Here is a 15,308-nt window from a genome sequence, read left to right as displayed (position 1 = left end):
CTGAACCCCTCACTGAGTCCAGCTCTATGGGGAAAACCACAGCAGAAGTGGAGTCCTCCCAAATGGCTGGTTGGCTATTCTGTCTAGGGGGAAGGGGTGTTGCGTCTTATTGTGTTTTCTTTGTATTGTCCCTTTAAAGCCAAAGCCCTCATGTTCAGCACTGCAGGTTCAGTTGCTTGTGGCAATTTTGCAGCTCTGGGGACTCCACTGTCTCTGCCATGAGGAGCCGGGGGCTTTCTTGGTTTCTCTCTCTGCACAGGATTGAGCTGGGTCCAGTCAGAGGCAGAGCAGGTATAAGATCTGCATACATATACTGATGCAACTGTTAAGATCCACCCTGGATATGATTCCAGAGAGTTATAATAATAAATTACTGTTAGTTCAACACAGCAGTGGCCACAGTGTGTTGCTGAACTCACAACATATCAGGAAGATGATTCCCTAGAAGGATGGAGAGAGTAGATTCAGGTTTTGGCTTCAGCTCCTGTTTCTCAGTGGAGTAACAACTGTGTTGATGCTCTCTCCATTTCATCCAATTACTGTTAAATGCAGGTTGAGTAAGAGCCACTGGGGGCAGGAGAAAGAGCTAGACAGTGCCCCCTCTTTATTTGGACAGTGGTCATCTCACTGAGGAATCTTTCTACTGGCTTGTATTCTTCTTTGTCCCACTGATCTTCCCCTCATGGCTGCCCAGAGGGCCAGCTTTAAGAGGTAGGCTGAAGAACTTGCTGAGAAATACCTACTTCATGGCTTGATGATTAGATCAAGTTGCTGAGAAGCTCAATTACCTCTTTGTGTGCATTTAGCATTGAGTTACATTTGGATGTACACATAACACCTAGATGTATAACACTGAACTAGGGTTTGGCCTGTGGTCTGCTGGAGTTTAGCTCAGCACTTGTTCTACATTCTGGGGAGGGTCTTTTTCATGGCATTATTGCTCAGAAGGGCATTTCATTATTTGCAAATGTTTCACAAGCTGGAACTGTCTGAAATCTTGTGCAAAATGGAAGGAAGGGTCAATGAGCAACAGTAAGTGAAGCTACCCTGCAGGACTCATGGGCAGTATTCAAAACTATTCACAGAGCCCCCAAGTCTGCAGTCAACACTCAGCATTGCACTCATCACTCCGAGTACTGTGCTGGCTGCTCCTAGCTGCCTTTAGTGCTGTGATTTGTTCTTTCTTGAGCTTTCAGATAAAAATATATAGTCATTGCTGTAACTGCTTTTCAAACTAATGCCAGGTTTTAGAGGGGATTTATAGCTAAGGATGGATAATTCCAGATAAATTAGGTGTTTCAAGAGGAAATGGTGTGTTTTTTTTCCTTTAAGTATTTCTTCTTTCAAAAGACAACAATTATTTAAAGGGCTGTGGATACCTTGTAGAGAACTTCACAGCACAGTTTTATTTAGAAACAATTCTGCTTGTAAATCACAGGCTTCGCATTCTTCCTCCCTTCTTTAGTACTAGGTGCCATCCAGCTACTGCTGCCTGTGTCTGGGACTTGAGGTGGGGAACAAGCAGATGAGATTTCCAAACCTTGCTCTAAAGGAAAATTGCCTTGGGGGTCAGGAGCAATGAGATACCCCCAAATTATGATTCACAGCAAAACTATCTGCCCCTGGAAGGGTTCCCCCAGGAGGAATCAGTGACATGGCACAGACATTCTTTGGTTTTCATATTGCTCCATGCTATGGCCCTAGTGGGTACATGCCAAATGGTGAGGGATGGAAGACAGGTCTGCTTACAAGCCGCTGCAGTGATGCACCTAGGGTAATGGTTAGAAGTGTTTGCTCTACTGCAATTTGCTCATTGAAGCCAAGGGGGGAGAAGATTGGTCATCTGAGTAAGATCAATGTACTGGGTGATGAAAAGATATGCAGGATTAGCCAAGGGAGGTTGAGGGGAAGCATCACTTAGTATGTGTTGACTGACTAAACTATGGCACAAGAGACAACTATACTAGGGAGCCACAGAGCCTCTCTGCATGCCTCAGTGTACCAGCTGCAGCCACAGGGCACCTGGGTAGCTCTGTGTGTTGGTGCAGATAGAGGCATAAATCAGTGTCATCCTGGAGCCAAGTCTAGAAAATGGCTCCAGCCATATGATGTCTATACCATGCCTCCAGTATTCCCAGGGAGGGCTGAACTAAGCATTCCCTACCACCCATGTCCATTCACATGCATCAAGTCTAAAAGTTGTACTCGGCCTTGTTGAGGCTGCAGCTGGAGTACTGCTTCCAGTTTTGGGCTCCACAATTCACAAAGGATGTGAAGAAGCTTGAGAGAGTGCAGAGGAGAGCCACGCATATGATCAGAAGTCAGGAAAGCAGACCTTATGAAGAGAGGCGGAGAACCATGGGACTCTTCAGCCTGGAAAAGCACAGGCTCAGAGGTGATCTGGTGGCCACATATAAGTTCATCAGGGGTGCTTACCAGGATCTGGGGGAACATCTTTTCACCAGACCGCTCCAAGGGATGACAAGGTCAAATGGTCACAAACTCCTCCATGACTGTTTCAGGCTGGACATAAGGAAAAACTTCTTTACTGTCTGAGTTCCCCAAGGTTTGGAATAGACTGCTGCCAGAGGTGGTTCAAGCACCTACTCTGAACGCCTTCAAAAGACATCTGGATGTTTATCTTGCTGGGATCCTATGATCCCTGCTGACTTCCTGCCCCTGGGGCAGGGGGCTGGACTCGATGATCTTCTGAGGTACCTTCCAGCCCTAATGTCTATGAAATCTATGAAGTTCAGCTATGAAGCCACTCCAAGAGTGTGAGTCACACTTGAGAGTCCCAGGTACATAGTGTGGACATACCATAAGTGATTTAAGAGTCAGAGCCATGCTAGTATATAGTGAAGACAAGAACTGTCTTCTAAAGAACTATCCTTCCTGGTAACCCTGGCAGAGCTGGTTGGCAAGATCTCAAAACCTTGAAATTGAAAGAAAACATTTTTTTCTCAAGTAAAATCTTCATTTCATCTGCAGTGAGTTGTTTTTTTCTTTGTTTGTTCAGGTTTTTGTTTTTTTAATTTTTCTTTCCCCAAGAATTTCAAAATGTGGTGGTCTGTCTGATTTTGGAACAGCTAAATCCTGAAATCTTAAAATCCCTCAGGAAACAGAATTTCCATCCTCCACTCTAATCCCTACCATTAAGATTTTGTCCCTAGCTTCTACAAGACTGTCACTAGAGATGAACAGAAACAGATCTTAAAGTTTAGATTTCAGATGCTGTGGTGTTTCAATAAAGCTTCAGGAGTACCATTTTCTCATTATTTCCAATTGTTCCATTTCCCCTCAGGAAGATCAAACTGGGCAAAGCTACAAAAATCATGAAAAGCTGGACACCAAATTGCAGAAGACCCCTGAAAGACCTACAAGGCAAATTGTTGGTCTCTCTGCAGGTCTTGATAGCAATGAGGGGTAAGTTAGTGCACATACAAATGAAAAGCATGTTTGCTTAGTACTGTAGAATGAGATAAGACACACACACATTACTGCTAGCCAAATGGAGAGAATTCAATATAAAGCAGCCTGAACACTTGGATGGCCACTCATATAGATATTTACTCCATCAAACAATATCCGCAACAAAATGAACTCGACCAGCCCCAAGTCATTTTCTAAAAATCATATAGCCAAGTCAATTTCTTACTCACATGTTCAAACTAAGAAACAATGAATCACACCTATGCAAGTCATGCAGAAATTTCCAACCTGCCTCTGGATTAGAATTCAGCCTGTTGTACAAGGTTTATTCAGGATATTAAAAATACCAGTAAAGAACTTCATCACTGCCAGAGTTGTGTGAACAGTTTACAACAAACAGTTTGTTTGATGGATGTAGTCCTCCTTTCCATTTGTGACTTGTTCACAAATAACTTCTGATGTTTTATGAAGATTTGTTCATTAGTTTCAACTCTTCACCTTGCAAGTTGGCTGAGAACACTTTAGCCTTATGATTGGTGAAGTAGGTCCCATGATTTGATTCATGCATCCTCTTTGGTTGATTTCAACATTAAGAATCAAAAGATTTTCTTCTTCATTTTGTAAATTATCTATGAGCATTTTCAAAATTCCTTGTGCTGACAATTTTATTTTAGATCTGTTTCTTCTAAAACCCCACCTCCTGCAGCCAGATTGCTTAAAGAGAATATCAACTGGAATTTTGCAATGAAGTAGCCTCTACAGGACATTTTTGTTGCAAAGTCTGAAAACTTGATCTAACCGTGATCCTAAACAGTCAACATCTAGAATGGAATTTTAAAAACCTCAAGTATTTCTTTTTAAATCTAGTGTTTAAATCAGGTGAATCTCATTTATTTATTTATTTTTGGTTGGGGAAGAGGAGGGCACCTGACTTGTGATTTTTTGAATGATTGTGGTTGACAGTGCTTCATTCAGAAGTGTTTGTTTTGTCTTATATAAATAAGACAAAAACATTTTCAGAATGCCCTAGAAGAGGACATCTGGGCCAAATATGTATTTCTATAAATATTCACAAAACTTTTGCTTTCCAAAAAATTCTTGCAGCTCCTCTTAATGTTGCTAGGGAAAGAAAGGAAAGGATCACAGTCCAGCAAAACAAATCAATAGTTTTTTTATTGGAAACAGTGCTTGGCTAACACAAGCCTTTGGGGAATGGTGTCATAGTAGATTATATACACAGGTAGTTTACAGGTCCCCTGGGAGCTCTAGCTCTAGGTATTTGCGCAATACTTAAACCTCTGTAAATATGTCACTAGTCAAGTATGAAATTCAATCAACAGGTTCCATAACAAGTTGTTCTACTGCTAATAACTTATGCAAATAGCAGAATCAATTACATTGGGAAAACTAAGTGCATTCCATAAACCTCCTAATCAATACTGGATTCAGCTTAGCTGGCCAAGTGTGTCTGAAGACAGCATAAGGGGCAAAGCAGAGGGGATGCAGCCTGCTGACAAATAAGGGCAATTGAATTAGTAGGGTAGCTGTGCTTCCAGGTGGGATATGGTAAAACCCAGTCAGAGAATCAGGCCTCTTCTCTGATGCTGTTGGCTGGGAAAGAGAGGAGAAGGGACCATGCTTTCTGATTTGGGATGTACAATTCACAGAGCCCTTTGATTAGAGCACAGTAGTGCCTTGGCCTTTTCTGCCTTGGCCTTTTCATTGTACAGCTTTTTTGTTAATGGTATGATCACAAAGGTAACCAATTTGAAAGCTAAAGGAATGTGCAAGAGAAGGCCATGTTGATGGTCACAGTTTAAAATAGCCCTATTGACTGATAGCTCTGAATTACCTGTAATCTCTTCAGAAAAAGAGCAAAGGCCTATCATACACATAGATTTTGGACTAGCATGTCAGTAAAGGGAATAACTACAAAGTGCCCTTATGACGCTATAATTGCCTCCCTGCCAGGAGTGGGGGAGGATTGTACTGCTTTTACTATTTGGGTGTTTGATGTTGAAATGTTGCCTCACTCTATTAGGTTCCTTTGAAAATGTCTCCCTAAATGCTTGATCCTGTTCCTGCGAAATAAATGACAAAGTTCATGTTGTTTTTAAGGGATACAGTCCTATGCAAGAGCAGGACCTTATGCAGGCTAGACCTTTTGCAAAGTGAAACAGGGCAGTTTTTCATTGGAGAGGTATATTTTTAATGTCAGCTTGTATCTGTACTTCAGTTTGGTGTGGTTAGTTCAGGAGTCTGGGAGTCCCACATGCAGAACTGGATAGAAAAACAAGAATTTTCCTGTTTAAAAAATTCAGCTGAAAAATGCCCATTTAAATTGCAGTTGAAAAATGTTGGTTTCCCACAGGAAACTGCTCAGTGAATCAAAATGAATATTTTCACTTTGTTTGGAACATATTTTTCCCTCTAGTTTTGACTTGGGATCAATATTTGAACAACAAAGAATTCTAACGTTTAGTTTCAGTTTGGGAATTTTTCAGGATTTGCCTGTCCCCCCGCCCATTTACTTTTTTCCTCACTAGAAAAATGGGGTTAGGAAATAAAAAACATGGAAAAAAGGAGAAACTTCCTTTTTTGTATTTTCATTTTGCTGTTAAAGGGGAAAGGACTTAAATCATGGGAAAACAAGTGGGGGAAGTCCTATGATAATAACTATCCTAATAAATCTTCCCTTCTTAGACATTCCAGTGAATTTGTGAATCATGTGACCACATGGCTAGGCAGAGAAAGGGATGGTGGGAAAGATCAGGGAAGCACTTCCATCACCTTGCTTGGGTTATATAGTGCAAGACCCTAGGTAGGTGCTTACCAGAACATGGAAATGCACAGACAAGCCAGATCTTGGGCAAAGTAGTTCTAGTGACAGGCTCTCTCTTTGCCAGGGTGGTGGTGTGGAATAGCAAGGAGGGGGATCATTCAAAGTGTTACATAGGATGTGGCATTGGAAACAGCATGTAGGCTCTGTACTAGGGCTTTTAGCATGACAGGAGCTTTTCTTCTGCCTCTTGTTTGAACTCAGCTAACACTTCAAACACCAGGAGAAGTGTTACCCGCCCTCCCCAGTTACTAGTTATAGGAACAGGAGATGGCACGCAGCAGGACAAACTGCTGGGAATAAGCAGGGTTGCTGAGCCCACGGGATTCCTCTGAAGCTTCACCATGGGTGAACAAGAATTTCCAGGTCAGTTCTGAAGGCTATTCTGTTCTGCAGGGGCCTACATTTATTTATAACCCTTACCAACAAGAATATCAAACACCTCTGTCCCTGACTCTATGAATCTATGCCATCACACAAAAAACAGCAAGAGTTGAGTCCCATTTACAAACAGCACTCTCCCTCCTTTATGGGGATGGCCTTGTACTCATTCCCACATCTGTTAGAGAAGGTTTGTTGTGCAAGCATTTGCAGTTTGCCAGGAAGGAAATAAGGGAACCACCCTGAAGTGGGGGCAGTTAGCAAGAGCCCAGTTAATATAACACAGGAACACAAGGACTGCTATGCTAGGACAGATGAAAGGTCATCTAGTCGGTATCCTGCCTCTGACTGTGGCAAGTAGCAGATGCTTTAGAGCAAATGTATTAGAAACGGGGCACCCTCCTGTCACTCCCAGTAGGCTACATCTCTGGTTGTTGTATTTAATAATCCTTGATAGACCTATCCTCCATGAAGAGCCTGGTCATTCAGCTGTAGGAAAGAGAAATTAGCTGAACAAAGAACAGGAGATGAATTCATGTTCACCACCAGATCCGAACACAATTGTGCACCGAGCCCCTCTGTGCTGCATCTGAGGGAACTTTGGGGCATTGTAGTCACTCATGTACAGATCCCCCCCACAATCCCGTTCCAGGTACCTGCTCTCCCTCGGCAGGAGTGCTGGTTCCTGCATTCACACCTCATGTAGTGGCACATCATGGCACACATCACCTACACAGGCAGAACCAGCACAACGGTTTCGGATGGGAGGTAGGAAATGTTTGCAGTGCCACTCCATATCAAGGACACTAGGCCAGGACTCCTGAAGCTGGTTTCTGATTCTGCCAATATGAGGCAGAATCTCCTCACTTCTCTGTGCCTCTGTTTCTCCCCCTACCCTTTGTCAGCTGTGTCTCTGGGTTAGGAGCCCCTTAGGGCAGGGACTGTCTTTCATGACATGACTGTAGTGTACAACATCTGGAACAGTGGGTCCTGGGAGTCAGCGGAAGGCTTCAGGCACTGTTGTAATAAATATACTAATAACCTGCTATAGCTGTTTGTGGTGAATGGGCGCTTGCTTGGCTTGCAGAAGTGAAGGCCACACCCTAGAGTAAAGTCATTAATAAAGGGGCTAATAAAAGGTTGAAAGATGTTGTAAGCCCATTATGGGCTCAACACATGGGTATTACAGAATATTTCCAGGAATCCATGGACCTGCTGAATTCTTTAATGATCAAATTAATCATTTTATGAAACATCTATTAAGCACACATTTGCAAGTTATAACCAGTGAATAAGTAGAACCTAAATAATATGCATCTCACCTCAAAGAGAAATTCTCAATGGGACTGGTGAAACTTCCTGAAGAAGTGCTTTTACAGAAGATATTATTTGGGATCAGCTCTCGATTCATTATGCTGATAGGGAAGAGGCCAAGCTGAGTGAGTAGATTTGACAGTCATGCTTTATTGTTCCCAAGAGTGGAAGCTTTAACAAATCAAGTGAACAATGTCTCTTTGTTAAGAATTCCAATATTGGACTGGAAATTGTACACCAGGGGCAGGCAATTATTTTGGGCAGAGGGCCGCTTCCTGAGTTTCAGCAAGCCATTGAGGGCCGCATGACAGGCAGCCCAGGGCAGATTAATATTAATTTTCTAAATTTTTTAGGGGCCCCGCGGACCGGATAGAATGGCCTGCCAGGCCGCATCTGGCCCCCGGGCCGCATTTTGCCCACCCCTGATGTACACTAACTCTTCATCCAGGGGAGAGCAGCTAGGACAGATGGCCATATGGATGCACACACTATAAGCTACTGATGAGCAAAGTTAGTTCCAAAAGTGAGCAAACCTGATCAGATAAACCAAATCCTGCTGTTCCTTTCTACAGTTCAGCTCTCAGCCAAGTGGTGCCTATGGCTCCAGGCAGAGCTAACTGAAGTTAGGGCAGCAGTGCAGAAGTTTGACCTATGATACAACCACAGATGGGTTTGAGCCCATTTTTTTTCTGCTGCCACAGGAAAACTGGATGGGTTTGAGATTAGAGGACCCATCAGGGTCAAGTCTCAGCTTCTCTGTGGCTGTGTCTACATGAGACACTTCATGCACAATAGCCTAATAACACTGTACAGGCATTTGTCAGTGCTACTGAGCAGTAACTGTAGTTACTACACATTTACTTAGTACTTCATTAAGCAATTACTAAATTGAATGAATATGTTAATGCGGCTTGTGGGAAGCATCCTGCCCAGCACAGGGCAGGTTATATGCTACACATAATCAGCATAGGGCTGATTATATGTAGGATAGGAAATCCCTGAGCTCTGGATAATGCCATTCAGATCAGGCCTTTACTCTGAGATATCCAAAAGGGGAGTTCATGGGGAGAAAAGGAAGGTAGAAATCCATATAACCCTGGTTACTGCCGTGTCTTGTTGCAGTCATAGCTCATCTCATGCCATCATCTCTCAGGTCCATGACAGAGCTCATCAGTGAAAATGGGAAAGGCTCTTTTGAGAATCCCCCATTCTTTGCAGAGGCATTGTTAACTTTTGCATTTGTTGGCAATTCCTCAATTTGAGGATGATCTCTACCATGGCTCATTTTTGCACAGTTCACTTTGCACTAGTGATGCAAGGGACTACAAATCCATGGAGGATCAGGGTGTTCTGAATTTGCTTTGCACAACTTGGTTTTGAGGCGTGACAGCCTTTGTGAAAGGAAACCCATAGCCAGAGCATATCCCCAGTTCCATTAGTGCTATAACCAGGAAGAACCTATTGGTACATGAAGGCACTTGGTCTGTCCTCAGTATGGCAAAGCTCTTACTAGACTATTGCAGAAAGTAGCTGTTCACCACAGAGTCAGAGCAGCTTGTGACACCCAGGGCATGGCAGTAGCAAGCTGGCATCTGGAAGGGAAATGGGCGGCCAGGCACACTAAGCTAGTTTGCTGTTTGAGTTGCTTAACATTTTTGGATTACAGCCAGAGCATTTCCCTTTGAGACTCATGTTTGTGGGGTTTTTTCTCCATTTTATTCTTGCTGCTTTCTTTCTCCAGCTCATTTTTCACCTCAGCCCCACTGATGGTACTGTCCTAATAATCAACTCACACTGATATCCCTTAATTGTAGCTCACAGACCCTCTTGCTGTTCAAGGCCAGCACTACACATAAAACTTTGCTAATACTATTCAATTCAGACCCATCCCCCTCCAATATTCCACATCAGAAGTCCCCCATGCACAGTTCTGTCAAAGTCCCTCAAATATAATTCACAGACCCATACAGTATTTCAGCTCTGGGCTGCTATGCATACAGTATTGATGACGTCCTTCAATGCCAACTTGCAGCCCTCTCCTATCTCATGCCTGGACTCCCCTCTGGCTCTGTTGGTGCCCCTTAATTCTGAACAAGAGCCCTAATTTATTTTAGTTTGGTGTCCCCCAACCCAGCTCTGACAGTGGCCATCCCGTTTGACTCCTGGCTGCCTGCTCTAGATGCCCCATCCCTGAACTCACGCCACAAACAGTTCGCTGACAAAGCTTGATCACAACTTGCAGCCGTAAATTCAACCCTTCTTGCATGCAACCCAGACAGGGCTACAGAGATAGATTTTGGAAGGGAGCTCCCAAGTGTATTTATCAAGTTGCTATCTTGGTCTCAGGAGTGGCTGATGAAAGCAACGCAGCAACAGAGTATTGAATTTCCTATAACGGACTGGACTGTTCTCCTCTAGTTCCCAGCCCACCCTCACTGTAACCATGGCTACATGATCAATACTCAGTTTCCTGTTTGCAATAGCAGTCTTTTTCTTTTTATACAATTGGAGCACCCATATAGCTTCTGGACCCTGTCCTCTCCCTGTCCATCTCTTCACTGGGATCAGATAGATCCCACATCAGTCGGAGGAATGCCAAATGTGACTGACCAGCAATGAGCAACTTTCAGCCAGCCACTGTAGCCCTTTGATTTATTGTTGCTTGGACAAGTTTTACAGCCAGAGCCTGGAAGCAGCCCTTGCTCTGCTCCTGTGCTGGCTGGGAAACCTTGGGCCGCAGAGGATTTACAGTAACTCAGTGAAAACTGACAGATGAGGTGCTGCCAGAACCTACGATAATGTCATTGCCTCTATCTGCAGTGCTGCTGCTAGACAAAAAAAATGCTGCTCCTATAAACTCCAGCCATGGTGTAGTTCTGGTGCGATGGTGCTTTCTGCTAGCAGGGGTGTTGGTTATATGGGGTATCAGAGATGTTTATACTGACTGACACTGGGATTGTGTCTGAGGCACAGTATAATCACCAACTAACCTAGAAAAAAGGCCCCACCTGAGCTCTTGCAATCCTGTCTTCCAAACCTCATGCAATCCTGTCATCATAGCTCAGTCTGGACAAGTCACACCTTTGGCTTGGGCCTTTTTCTTTTTTTCCCTCAGATTAGTACCACAATGTCATGTGAACCAGGTGGCTCTAGCAGTTTGGTGCTTGAAGAAATGAAACTGGCTCAGCTCCCCAATCCAAGTACTTTCATCAGAAAGAAGTCTAGGGATCTTGATCTTTATTAACCTACTTCTTTCTCTCTGTGTATGGAAGGGAAGCCAATTGTTTCAGTGTTTATTTTGTTTTTTATTAGGCTGGTATTTTCTCCTTCTGTTTCCTCCCTCTCCTCACTGTTAACTTCAATCCTGACCCACAGCTGTTCTGAAATTCCAGTCCTAGGCTGCACACTCAGCTTTGCCAACATCCCTAAATCTGAACCCTTAGCATCCTTGCTTTTCCAGCCCCAGGCTTTCCATGCACTCCTCTGTGCTGATGGCTCTCCATTCTGGTCCACAGTTCTCTCACAGGACCTTTGAGTAGCTCCAGTTCTTAGCCATATGCTTTTTCTAAGAAATGGAGGCTGAAGAACATACAATCTCACACTTTACTCACTGGCATGTCTACTGTTTTGTGTCTGTAACATGATCATTTTAGAAGACAACACCCAATCAGCTCTGAGAATGATCTAGATGTTAGTGATCAGGACCCTGTTGAATTTGGCATAAAACCAACACCTGGACAAGCCAGACCCACTGAATTCCCTTTTAGTCATCAGATACTAGGGTGAAGTAGTTACCTCAGGGCTAGGGGGTGGCCAGTACCCCTGGCCACACCTTGGCCCCACTCCAGCAAATTCCCCTACCACCAAAATGTTCCTCCATCACTCATCTCTCACCAACCTCACCTTTTAACCAAGTCCCTCATCTTTTGAATCAAGCCTTCAGCCCTCATAATCAGCCCTGCAGCATCCTTTCCTGAGTGACCAGGGACTATGAGCTGGGGCATCGCAGCGGTGAGAAAATGAGCTGGACACACAGCTAGCCCTACATATGTGAAGACCCTCTGATGAATACCAGCTTTGGGAGGAGTGATCTATGAAATGGGGAATGACTTTAATAAGCACATCCAGGGCCATTTGAAGCCTCAGCCAGGCACCTTGTTCAGAAGCTTATCACAGGACTGATGTGCAAACACAAATCGTCAGCTTCATTCGATTGTATCTTTGGTTTGGCTTCACTGCTGTGAACAGGGTTTGGCAGGAGCAAAAGCAGGCAGACTGAGATGGATTTCTTTTGAAAGGCTTCACCCAAGTCAGCCTCTGCAGAAGCACATGATCAGTGGATGGTCCAGAGCCCAGTGTATGGGGTAAAGCCATCCCAACCTCATCCATGAAAGCTGAGTGACTAATTAACTTAATAGGATGTGGCTGGGACTTACTATGGGGCACGAGTAAAAGAGGAAAGCTGAGAGGGGCTGTTATTAGTTCTGCCTCTGGGCTCTAGGAATCCTGGTCCAGCAATCCAGCATTCTCCTTGCTCAAGGAAGAATGTCTCCACCAGTGTGGGCCTGAGCCCCTTGAAGAAGGAGGTGTGTAGCTAAACAGAGCTTTACAGGAGAGGGAGCACAAGCCAGACTTTCTCACAGACACTGTGAGTGTTCAACAGGTGCTCACTCTGCGTATGTGACCATGGCTCAGGTGGAGGCTGAGAGCTGGGAAGCAGAGAGATTTTTTGCTCCATTCTTTAGTTTCTGAAATAGGAACCATGATCTCTTCTAGGCCCTGTGACAAGAAAAGTGGCATGACTTGGGATATCTGAAAAAGTATTTGGATGCCAAACCTCACAAAAGAGTCTGAACTGTTGCCACCAGGTTATAGTTGACACCCGTTAGCTGGAACACGTCAGTACCCCGATGCTATGTTGCTCATGTTGCTGTTATAGGGAGTGTTACCCAAATATATGGTAGGAAAATGTTCCCAGAGGAAATATTGCTGATAAGAGGTTGTTCCTTTTACCAGGAAGGAGTAAATGAATGTCATTTGGGTGTCAAATGACTACAAATGAGTGTCAGCTATTCCAATTCCCATTCACACCCTGTGCTCAGCTGATGGATTCCAAGAAGGAAAGAACAGGATAGTGCCTTCTGGGCACAACCAAGGTCCATCCCCTAAGCAGAGGACCAGTGAAGAACCTTTACACTGCTTTGTGCCCATTAGGCTGGCCTCATATTCTCAGAGGGCCTTTCTGTTGGCTATATAGCCCCTCTACTTCGCCAAAGCCCTGTAAAGAAACATAGCTGAGAATTGGAGCCAGTAAAAGGTTGGGGGTGCTGGCACTGAGATATCAAGCCTCAAGGGTAAGGATCTGTGCTTACTCTGAGCTTGTACAACCTCTACACCAATGACCTGCCACAAACCCAGTCATGGAAATTCATCTGTGCTGATGACGTCTGCTATGGATTCCAGGCCCGGACTTCCTCTGAGCTAGAACGTACTCTGAATAGTGATGTCGCAAAGCTGGCTGACTACTGCAAGACTTGGCACCTCCCACCAAATGTCAGTAAGATAATTTCCAGTGTTTTCCACCTACACAATGCCAGTGCTGCCCGGGAGCTGAACATCTACCTGAATGATCAGAGGCTGAGGCATGAAGCACAACCTGTCTACCTGGCTGTGATGCTAAATGGGACATTGAGCTACCGTGAACGCTTGAAAAAGACAGCAATGAAAGTTAAGAAATTCCACTTACCTCCTTAACAAGCTGGCTGGGTCATTATGGAGCACAAGAGCCTCAATCCTAAGGACGTTGGCTCTTGCCATTTCATATTCTGTGGCAGAGTACTGCATGCCAGTCTGCAACTGGTCATCACACACCAGACTTGTTGACGTGCAGCTAAATTTGACGATGCACATCATCCTGGAAACTCTTTGACACCTCTGCCATGGCTCCCAGTCCTGAGCAACACTGTTCCCCCCCATTTCTGACAGGAAGTTGCAACTAGTAAGCTACTGGAGAAGATCCATGCCAATCCAAGCCTACCACTATATGACAGTCTCTTAAATCCACCTCTTGCCTGTCTACCATCATGTCACCCACTGTGGTCCAAAGTGCTGCACCAGGACTACACGGTGGAGACTCTCTGGTGTGAGGAATGGAGGTCAACATTACCACCAAATAAGTTCCTTATAATAGATCCTGCAGTCTGCCCACCTAGCTTCAACCTGCCACACTGTCAATGGGCCTTGCTGAATAGGTTCCAGACAGGACAAAGTCTGTGTGCAGCCAACCTCCATCGTTGGGATCTTTGCAACAATCCAGGCTGTAGTTGTGGCAAAACACACTCTGTGTTGCATATTGTCGATGACTGCCCGCTAAATTCAGTGGTGGACTACAGGAACTGCACTGACCTGAGCAGTGTCGTTATGGAAATACATGTTCACATGCAGTAACATGACATCTAGTAGAAAGCATGAGGTCCTAGGAAATTCAGGTGATGCGGTCTGTGCTGCCTGATGGTATCTCAGACAAAATAAACCCTTGCTAATTAAGCTAAGGGTCATAAACTGAAGTAGCACAGAGAGCCATATCCTCAGTTAAATAAACTGATATCATTTGATTTAATCCAATGGGACCATGTGGATTTACAACAGCTAAGAGTTTGGCCCACCTCAAGTTCCCCACTAGCAATATTCCAGAGACACAATAAGGAGCATGGAGTCAGTGAGTCCATCAGTGGCAATAATGTGTACTATATGTGGGTGAAAGAGAGAACTCTGAATTTTCCTTATCTGGAAAGGCCATTTTGAGTTGAATTGTTATTCTGATCACTAAATAATTGCTTAAAGGGGTGGAAGCTGATTCATATAATTATTTTCTCACTCTGGAGTTATTTTTGGTTGAACTATCACTGACTGTCCTGTACTTTCAGATATGTGCAGAACTTGTTTTGGCTAATTGAGAAGGGCCTGTGTTACAGATTCACAATTCTGCCTTGGCATCTGTGTCCCACCTCATTTGAGCAGAGATTTAGAATAAGTTTTCCACCTAGCGCCAAGATTTCAATTTACTGTGGTTGGATTTATTACAGCCAGATACATTTTAAACACCTACTGTTTATCTTCATTCATTTAAGCTTTATAAATACCCTCCTACTAATCACCCTCCTTTAGTCTCTGTCATTGCTTATCTATCTTTAAATTCTGGTTTGATGAATATAATAATTATAAATAAGCATCTGGAACTTGTATGGAAGATAAGTCTCCCTAGAATTCAGTGAGCCAATTAAATACCTGGGACCAGTACTTTGCTCATTATACTTAAGTAACGAATGCATCTGCTTTATGC

The sequence above is a fragment of the Alligator sinensis genome, unplaced genomic scaffold (genome assembly GCF_000455745.1).
Source record: "Alligator sinensis unplaced genomic scaffold, ASM45574v1 scaffold647_2, whole genome shotgun sequence".
Lineage (NCBI taxonomy): Eukaryota > Metazoa > Chordata > Crocodylia > Alligatoridae > Alligator > Alligator sinensis.
This window is presented reverse-complemented; position numbering follows the sequence as displayed.